The following is an 8,874-nucleotide window of genomic DNA, read 5'->3' on the forward strand; positions in this document are numbered from 1 at the left end:
TCTCTCTCTCTCTCTCTCTCTCTCTCTCTCTCTCTCTCTCTCTCTCTCTCTCTCTCTCTCATTTTGGGGTGCAGTATTGTAGATGAATGTATTGGGGACAGGCACCCCATAATCAATTGTTCTACAGAGAAGCTTCTCTGATAAGGGTTCGAGCTGCCTTACCCATTGACAGGAGGCCTTACTTTTTTCACTTCTCTACAGATTACACATTCACATGATGTGTCATCTGGCTTCCGTCAGAGCTTCCCATGAACAGACCAAACGAATGCTGAAGACCATTTTATACCTTCATCTTGGAAGTCACATACTGGCACTTCTTCATTATCCTGCTAACAGCCAGTCAAGAATAGAGGCAGCTCCATGACCCAGGGTGAACTTTAGCCTTCAAACAGGTGCAGTACTGACTGACTGATGGATTGCAACTATGAGCTAGAACTATTCAGTTGAGCCAACCTCAAGTTCCTGATCCCTGTAAGTTATAGAATAAAGTTTGTTCTTTTGAGCACATTATTGTGCTGATTTCTTAGGCAACAATAGATAACTAATACAGCCACTTTTCTCAAGCCCCCAAGGCATAATACTGCTTCAGCAGTTTATAGTAATCACTCTGGAAACAATTATAAATATGTTTATCACCTTTTCAGTTCATAAACAGTTTTCTTCCTTATGCTCATTTCACAGAAGAATCATATTCATCCCTTCCCCAGCAGTAGTAAAATTCCCAGGGATTAACTTTTGCTGGTGCTCAACAGAGTATGTCAGAAACTATGGTCTTTAGAGTCAGATAGATTGGATTATTTTAACTGATGCAAATTTCCATACACAGATTGCTACAGGTACAGATTAATGAGATTTTTGCAGATGCACACTCCCCTAGACCAAAAGCATCTGAAAGGGAAGAGGCATGGGTCATTAACTGTGGGGAGGTTAGGAAGTGCCCAGCCATTATTCTGTTCAAGGCATATTAAAATAAAAGTATGTGTGTGTGTGTGTGTGTGTCTGTGTGTGTGTGTGTCTGTGTGTGTGTGTGCGTGTGTGTGTCTGTGTCTGTGTGTGTGTGTGTGTCTGTGTCTGTATCTGTGTGTGTGTGTGTCTGTGTCTGTGTCTGTGTGTCTGTGTGTCCGTGTCTGTGTGTGTCTTTCATTCAAGGATCCAATACATTTGGGTGGATAGCTCACTAATGCATTCTCCCTTCCAATATTTTTTAATTATTAAGTACTAAAACCTATTTTCCATCCTGGCCACCATGGATCCAGGCCTGTAGCCCATGTGGGCCACAACCCGCTACTCTTATATCTTGGCAGTGTCTCTGTCTCTCTGTCCTACACTTCTCAGGCCAGGACCTTCTCCTCCCTGACAATGGTGATTCTCCTCTCCAATTCCCTCTCATTCCTTGTCTGGGAACATCAAAAAACCCATCTTTATCTCCCTACCCAGCAGTTGGCTGATGGTAACTTTATTTATCAATTAGAACCAACTGGGGACAGGGACTGTCAGCACCTCACATGCAGACACGAGAATTCTTGTGTAATTGGGAATCCAATTAACATAATATAAGCAATAAACCAAATAAACAGGTATATAGTTATATTTCATTGTGGACAAACTTGGTATTTCCTGATATAACTATTGGTGGTGGATTTACTCTGTAGACTAATTACTTGCTTACAGATCATCTTTCTTTCATAAAGCACCTGTTCTCTCACCTCTAACCATTGAACTGATCAAGAGGTTTCTAGTGGAGGAGTTACAGAGTAGGAGCTGAAGGAGCTGAAAGGGTTTGTGGCCCCATGAGGAGAGCAACAATATCAACCAACCAGAGCTTCCAGGGTCTAAACTCCCAGCCTGGGAGCACATAGGGAGGGATCCATGGTTCCAGCTGTATATGTAGGGGAGGATGGCCTTGTCGGGCATAGATAGGAGAGGAGATCTTTGGTCCCATGAAGGCTGGACACCGAGTGTGGGGGAATTCGAGGGTGGGGAGGTGGGAGTGGGGGAGTAGGTGGGGGCACATCCTCATAGAAGCAGGAGGAGAGGGGATGGGATAGGGGGTTCCTGGGTGGGTGGGGGGAGAAATGGGGTAAGGGGATAACATCTGAAATGTAAATAAAATCTCCAACAAAAAATATGTCAAAAAGTACTTATTCAACTCCTAGACTTTTTAAATGTCTTTTAAAAATTACTGATTCATGGGATCATTATATATTACAGCTATAAGTATTTTTTCAGATGTACATGAATGATTTCTTTCAATAGATTGTGTTCCCTTCCACCTTATTAATGGGCTGTTTCTTAATGACTATGGATTTTTATATTCGATAAAGTTTAATTTTTTAATTTTGTATTCCTGTTGGAGTGAGCACTTGTTGGATCCCTTTTAAGCACCCTTTACCTACCTAAAGTTAAAATATGTTCTTTATTGACTTCAGTTATATTGAAAGTATCATCTTTTACACACACACACACACACACACACATATATACAAGCACACACACACACACACACACATACACACACACGATCAGTCTAAGGTCCATTTTAATGCTTGAGTAGAAAAATGTTGAGATCCTTTCTATCCCATTTGTTGAATAAATGTTCCTTTCCTGTTAAACAGTTAGTGTGCTTATTTATTTACTTACTTACTGAAAACCAATTGATTCAAACATATGGGTCTATTTTTGGATACTTTCACTGTGTTGTATTGATTTATTTGCTCACCTTAGGCAGATGCCACTAGTACTTATGGCTGAGATTTATAGCAAGTCTAGAAATCAGACTGTACAATTTTAGTATTTTCTATGTACTTTGTTTTCCCATGTAAATATGAGAAATAATTCAACTTATACAACTATTGTTCAGCTTTTGCAAAGTTGCACCATTCAGACAACTTTCAATTTCATTCCAAGTTGTTGTGTTTACTTTATTGTCTCTTTATTTCTCTAAGATATGAGCTCTTTTCCCATCTTTCATTTTTCCTAGAATTTCTTTATACTTATATTCTGCTTCAGTTTTATGAGGATTTTGAATCTATGGACAGATTTTCTTAATTAAATTTGGGAAACTCTGGCAATTATTTCCTCAAATATTTTTCAATTATTTACATTATTTGAGATTATGGTTTAGATCATTTCTTCCTTTCATTTTCTTCCTCCAAACTTGACCATTTACCCCTTCTTGCTCTCTTTTAAATTCATGGCCTCTTTTTCATGTATGTAGAAAAATATATACATATATTATGAAAAGGTATATCTATATATACTTATATTTCATATATTATATATATGTATATATGCATTTAAGTGCAACCTGATCAGTTTATATAGTGTTATTTGTATGTATGTTTTCAGAAATGATCATTTGTAATTGGATAACCAATTGGTGTAATCTTCTCTGGGGAAGAGAATTTTCTTTCATGTTGTCTACAACTGCTTCTTTATAGGTCTTGCTTATGCATATACCAAAGATCACTGGGGCTCATTTTCTTTTTCTCAAACCTTTTACCCATGTTCTTGAGTTAGGATCTCTCTCTCTCTCTCTCTCTCTCTCTCTCTCTCTCTCTCTCTCTCTCTATCTCTATCTCTATCTCATCTCTATCTATCTCTATCTCTATCTCTATCTCTCTATCTCCCCGCCCCAATGTGTGTGACTGTGTTTGTGTCTATGTGTGTATGTTTATTTCTGTGCACAAGTATGTACACATACAAGTCCATAGATTTGCTTGTGTACATACTTCATCTTACTTTTTGAGACAAAGTTATTCACTGAACCTCAAGATCACCAAGTATGCTACATTGTCTGGCCAGCAAGCTCCAAGTGTTTTCCTGTCCCTGTCTAACCCCCAACTCAGTTCAGGGATTGCAGGTCTATGCCATCTGTAATCTAAGGTTTTGCAGGGATGCTTAAGGTTCTCAATTCAGATCTTCCCACATGTACAGGAAAACATTTTAACAACTGAGCTGACTCCTAATCCCCAACCCCATTGGGATTATTTCTATAAATTTATCTTATATCATCTCTTTTGTCTTTTCTAATATAGTAAGTTATTAAATAAATGTTAATTATATATTCAAGTTTTATAACTCCAAAATTATTCTTATAAAATAGTCTCCATTGTTTCTGAGATGGCTTGTCTTTCAATGGTTATGTCTGTATATTTTTATATTTGTAAACTTATCTATTTATTTTATTTTGTAAAATCTCTTATTAAGGGTATAGAGCTCTGTCTCTTACATGCAAATCTGATAATCAAGTTAGGTAAAGAAAGTTTGTTTTGTTTTGTTTTTCTTTCTAGGCTCCTGTTTGTAAGCACACCATAGCATCAGTAATAGTGTCAGGCCTTGGGGCCTCCCCTTGAGCTGGCTTCCAATTTAGGCCTGTCACTGGACCTCCTTTTCCTCAGGCTCTTCTCCATTTTTGTCCCTGCAGTTCTTTCAGACAGGAGCAATTATGGATCACAGTTTTTGACTGCGGGATGGCAACCCCATCCATCCACTTGATGCTCTGTATTTCTACTAGAGGTGGAATCTATAAGTTTCTTTTCCCCACTGTGGTCATTCATCTAAGGTCTCTTCCTTTGAGTTCTAAGAGTCTCTCACCTCCCAATTCACGGTACATTCTGGAGGATTCCCCAACCTCCTACCTCCTGTTTCCATTCTTTCTGCTGGCTCACAGGACTTCAGTCCTGTCCCCTGCCAATACCTGATCATGTTCCCCTCTTACCCTCCTTGTCCCCTTTCCCACCGATATCCCTCCCTCTCTGCCTCATCCCCATGATTGTTTTCTTCTTTCTCCCAAGTGGGATTGAGGCATCCTCACTTGGGTCCTTTGACTTGTTAACCTTCTTGAGGTCTGTGGATTATATTCTGGGTATTTTGTACTTTTTTGGCTAGTATCCACTTATTAGTGAGCACATACCATGCATGTCCTTTTGGGTCTGAGTTACCTTACTCAGAATGATATTTTCTAGTTCCATTCATTTGCTTGCAGAACTCATAACGTCCTCATTCTTAATAGCTGAGTAGTATTCCATTGTGTGAATGGGCCACATTTTCTGTAACCATTCTTCTGTTGTAGGATATCTGGGTTTTTTCCAGCTTCTGGCTATCACAAACAAGGTCACTATGACCATAGTGGAACATGTGCCCCTGTGGCATGGTGGAACATCTTTTAGGTATATGCCCAAGAGTAGTTTTGACTGCAGAAATATTGGCGAGAAAAACAAGAGACTCATGTAGAATGCCATTTCCTTTCTAGTGCAATAATCCCAGTGAGAGGAGGAGGGTGAGAGTAGCGGGAGATGTCAGGAATAGAGAGGGGACCTTAAGACAAGATCTCACTATGTAACCCTGGATAGCTTCAAATTGAAAGACCCACCTACCTCTGCCTCCCAAGTCTTGGCATTAAAGGAGAGTGTCATCATACCCAACTTCTGTGTTTTTAAAAACAATGTGTAACTATGTGAGTAAAGGTTGACTTTGAACTCATAGAAATCCTCCTACTTCCATCCCCAAAATACTGTGATTAAAGGCATGGGCCACTATGATCTGGAAAACCTCTGTTCTATCTTTGTCCTATGTGTCCTAGACTTCCCTCAAACTCATTAGTGGCCAGAGATGACCTTGACCTTCTGATCTCCCTGCCTTTAAACTGAACCCAGAGTTTTGTTAGTACTGGGCAATGAGTCATGTCTCTCCAAACCTTCATTCTTAAAGTGCAGCATAGATTAATAATAGTTCCCCTCTAAAGGGATATTTTATTTTAAATCAGTATTTTCATACATACTCTTTAAAACTCATTTATTAATTTGGGATTAAAATCAGTGCACTTTACCACTGAGCTGCAACCCCAAGCCTCTCTTATCCCAGTGCTGTTTTCTCCTAGGATCAAAGCAAAGTACTTTCCCATCATTTTAATAACATTTAAAGCAAGTCTTTGACAATTTTACCAACATATTTCTTCTAATAACCCCCTATGATTTGCTTCCATATTCCATTCACCTATCCGTGTGCTATTAACCTGGTATTTTTGCCTGTAGTTGTGAGTAAAAAGCAATCCTCAATTACAGCAAATTCACTGCTCTTGCTACATGCTCTGGCCTCTGCTGGAGAGAGAAAACGGAGGTGGGGCATGAAGGACCATGCGTAGAGGTCATGAACTACTAGAAGCCTAGCTTATGTTTCAAAACCAGGTTCTTTTGACTTGTGTCCAGGAGCTGAATCCTCAGTGCTTTGGAGAAGAAAAGCTACTTCAGAAACAGCACAGAGATTGAATTCTTAGAGGCTATGCAGGCCAAGTATACACCCCCCGCACGGCTTCTCCACACATCCATTTCCCATTGCTGCAGTATTCATTGAATTACTCTCCTTCCTGATAATGGAAGGGTGTTCACGACCAGATGCCCCCTCATTGAGACTGGGGTAACAGTATCTCAGAGGGCCCACTCATCAATTCAACATTCATCTGAGGAGACTCCACCTCAGGAGCCATACCTGTGACTATTTTCACAGATTGTCTCAGAAGTTGCCTCTACCATGTGGGCCTCAGGGCTACAGTTCATATAGTGCTCAGGACCACTGTCCACAGTTGCCGGAACCAGGGTAGTTTGCATTTTCAGAAAGGATGGAAGTAAAATCTCACTCTGCCAAGAAAGTGGCTGTTGTTGTAAGTTGACTCTAACTTTCTGAAGGGACTGTCACATGGCCTGAAGTGGAAGAGGTTGCTGCAGAATGGTGATTTGCTGTTGAATTGAGGGATGAGGTATCTGTTATCACGGAAGGGGCTGTAGTCAGGATGGAGGCAGTTGCATAGAAGGCAGGAGCTGCTGCTGCCTGCAATGTTGACCGAGTGACATCCTGTTGGCTGTGCTGGGTAGTAGTTGTACTTGTTTCACCTAGTGGAGCCCAGGGGAGGTAACCACTGTGGCTGGGATAGCAATAACCATTCCTCTTTGACACATGGTAATAAAGGAGGGCAACATTTGGTTGGTAATAATCAACTTGGTAATATTGGGATGACTCAGCCCCAGAAGATGCCTGGTTTGCAATGTAAGATGAAAATGAGAAATTAACTACAGAGCAAGGGGGCAAAGCAGGCAACTCTGTTGAGGGGTGCTGGAGATGATGGGTTCTCAATAGTCATAGGAGGTGACCCTAGTCCACCACCCTAGTCCATGCAGCCTTGCATCATGCCTGTTCAATGTCTGTAACCCGTGTTGAGCTGAACAGCTCCTATGGTGTGAAGAGGAGAGGTCTGCCAAGTCATCGAAGTGGGCAACCACATTTGAGACAGCCAGTGAGGGATCAGAGTCCAGGGATGTAGGTGGGCTTTCAAATTCTCTATCACCCAGACTTTGTGTATGAAATGTTCCAAGCCCCTGACTGAAAATGGTGCAAGGGCCCCGTGATCATCAGGTGATTGTCATTTCCTCTGGGAAACTTTGTCTCCACACCTGTCTTAAACGTATGTATGGTAACTTTTTCAAAGCCTCTGCCTTCAAATTGTAATGGTTATATTATCTTGTGGCTAATATTCACTGATTTATTTTCATACAACTTATAGCTTACTCTCATTACTTCCTTTCATGTCTAACAATTTTTAATTTATTATTTCAATATTTTTTTGAGAATTTCATAGTGAGTAGTATATTAATATCATTTCTGCTCCCCATTCCCACCTATGTCCCTCCGATCACCTCTCAATTCATAACTCTTCTTTAATTATTTTACATATATATGTAAATATATAATATACAAATAAATATATAAAAATGAACTAATATATAATATATGTGTATGTATACATTATATGTATGTATGCATTAGTTGATTTACTGTTGCTTTTATGTGCATGTGCTTAGAGCTGACTGCTTGGGATTAGATAGCCTATTAGAGGGTCTCACACCTAGAGAAAATTGGCCCCCTCTCCCTCTCTGTCTCTCTCTTGCTCTCCCTTTTCCCCTCCCTCCCTCCTTCCCTCCCTCCCTCCCTCCCTCCCTCCCTCCCTCTATCTCTCCCTCATTCCTCTCTCCTTTCTCTCTGTCTCTCTGTCTCTCTGTCTGTCTCTGTCTCTCTGTCTCTCTCTCTCTCTCTGCCTCTCTCTCTCTCTCTCTCTCTCTCTCTCTCCCTCTCTCTCTCAGCAGCCACTGATTGCCTGTAGCTCTTCATTAAGGAACAGAACCTTGTAAAATTTCTTCCATCCTCTTTGACATGTCTACTGGATAGACATGTTGTTATTTTATTATGCAGGTTTGTTTGAACAGCCATATTGTTGAGAGTTAATTAGTGTAGCTTCCCAGTCATGTCTAGAAGGCATTGTATCACAGAAGGCATCTGGTCCTCTGCTATTATAATCTTTCTCCCCTCTTGGCCATGATTTTTTTCTGAGGTTTAGGTACAAAAGTTGTGTTGTCTATATGTGAGTTGGTTTAGGCCCCTCACAGTCATTAATGCTCTGTATACAGGCTAGTTGTGGGTTTCTGTAATAGTCTCCACTTGTTTCACCAAGCAGTTTCTTTGATGAGTGGTGAGAGCTACACTTATCTGTGGACATTGTGATGCAGACCTTCTCTATTCAATGTATTCATGTCTATATACCCGAAAGAGAAAACTCATGGCAGACCAAAGTAATGTTTGTGCCAATGTCCAATCAGGTGCATCAGTGAGCTTTTATTGGTATTGCTAAGAGGAGTATGGGAGAGAGATAACTTAGAGGGAAAAGTGAAGACTCAAAAGCAGCTGCATCACCCAAAATCCCACCCTAACCCATGTTAAGTCATGAAAGCTGTAATCCTACAATCCTAGCTTTTTATAGATCGTATAGTCAGTTTGATAGTTCAACTCTCTCCTCTCTCTCTCTCTCTCTCTCTCTCTCTCTCT

The 8,874-nt window shown here is 40.5% G+C and overlaps 1 pseudogene; it reads right to left on the reverse strand.

Moving 5' to 3' along the window:
• Nucleotides 1-6,403: 6,403 nt before the first annotated feature.
• Nucleotides 6,404-8,874, reverse strand: part of LOC114625901 — a 59,422-nt pseudogene continuing 56,951 nt past the window's right edge.

This window comes from Grammomys surdaster, unplaced genomic scaffold (genome assembly GCF_004785775.1).
Source record: "Grammomys surdaster isolate TR1022 unplaced genomic scaffold, NIH_TR_1.0 224, whole genome shotgun sequence".
Classification (NCBI taxonomy): Eukaryota; Metazoa; Chordata; class Mammalia; order Rodentia; family Muridae; genus Grammomys; species Grammomys surdaster.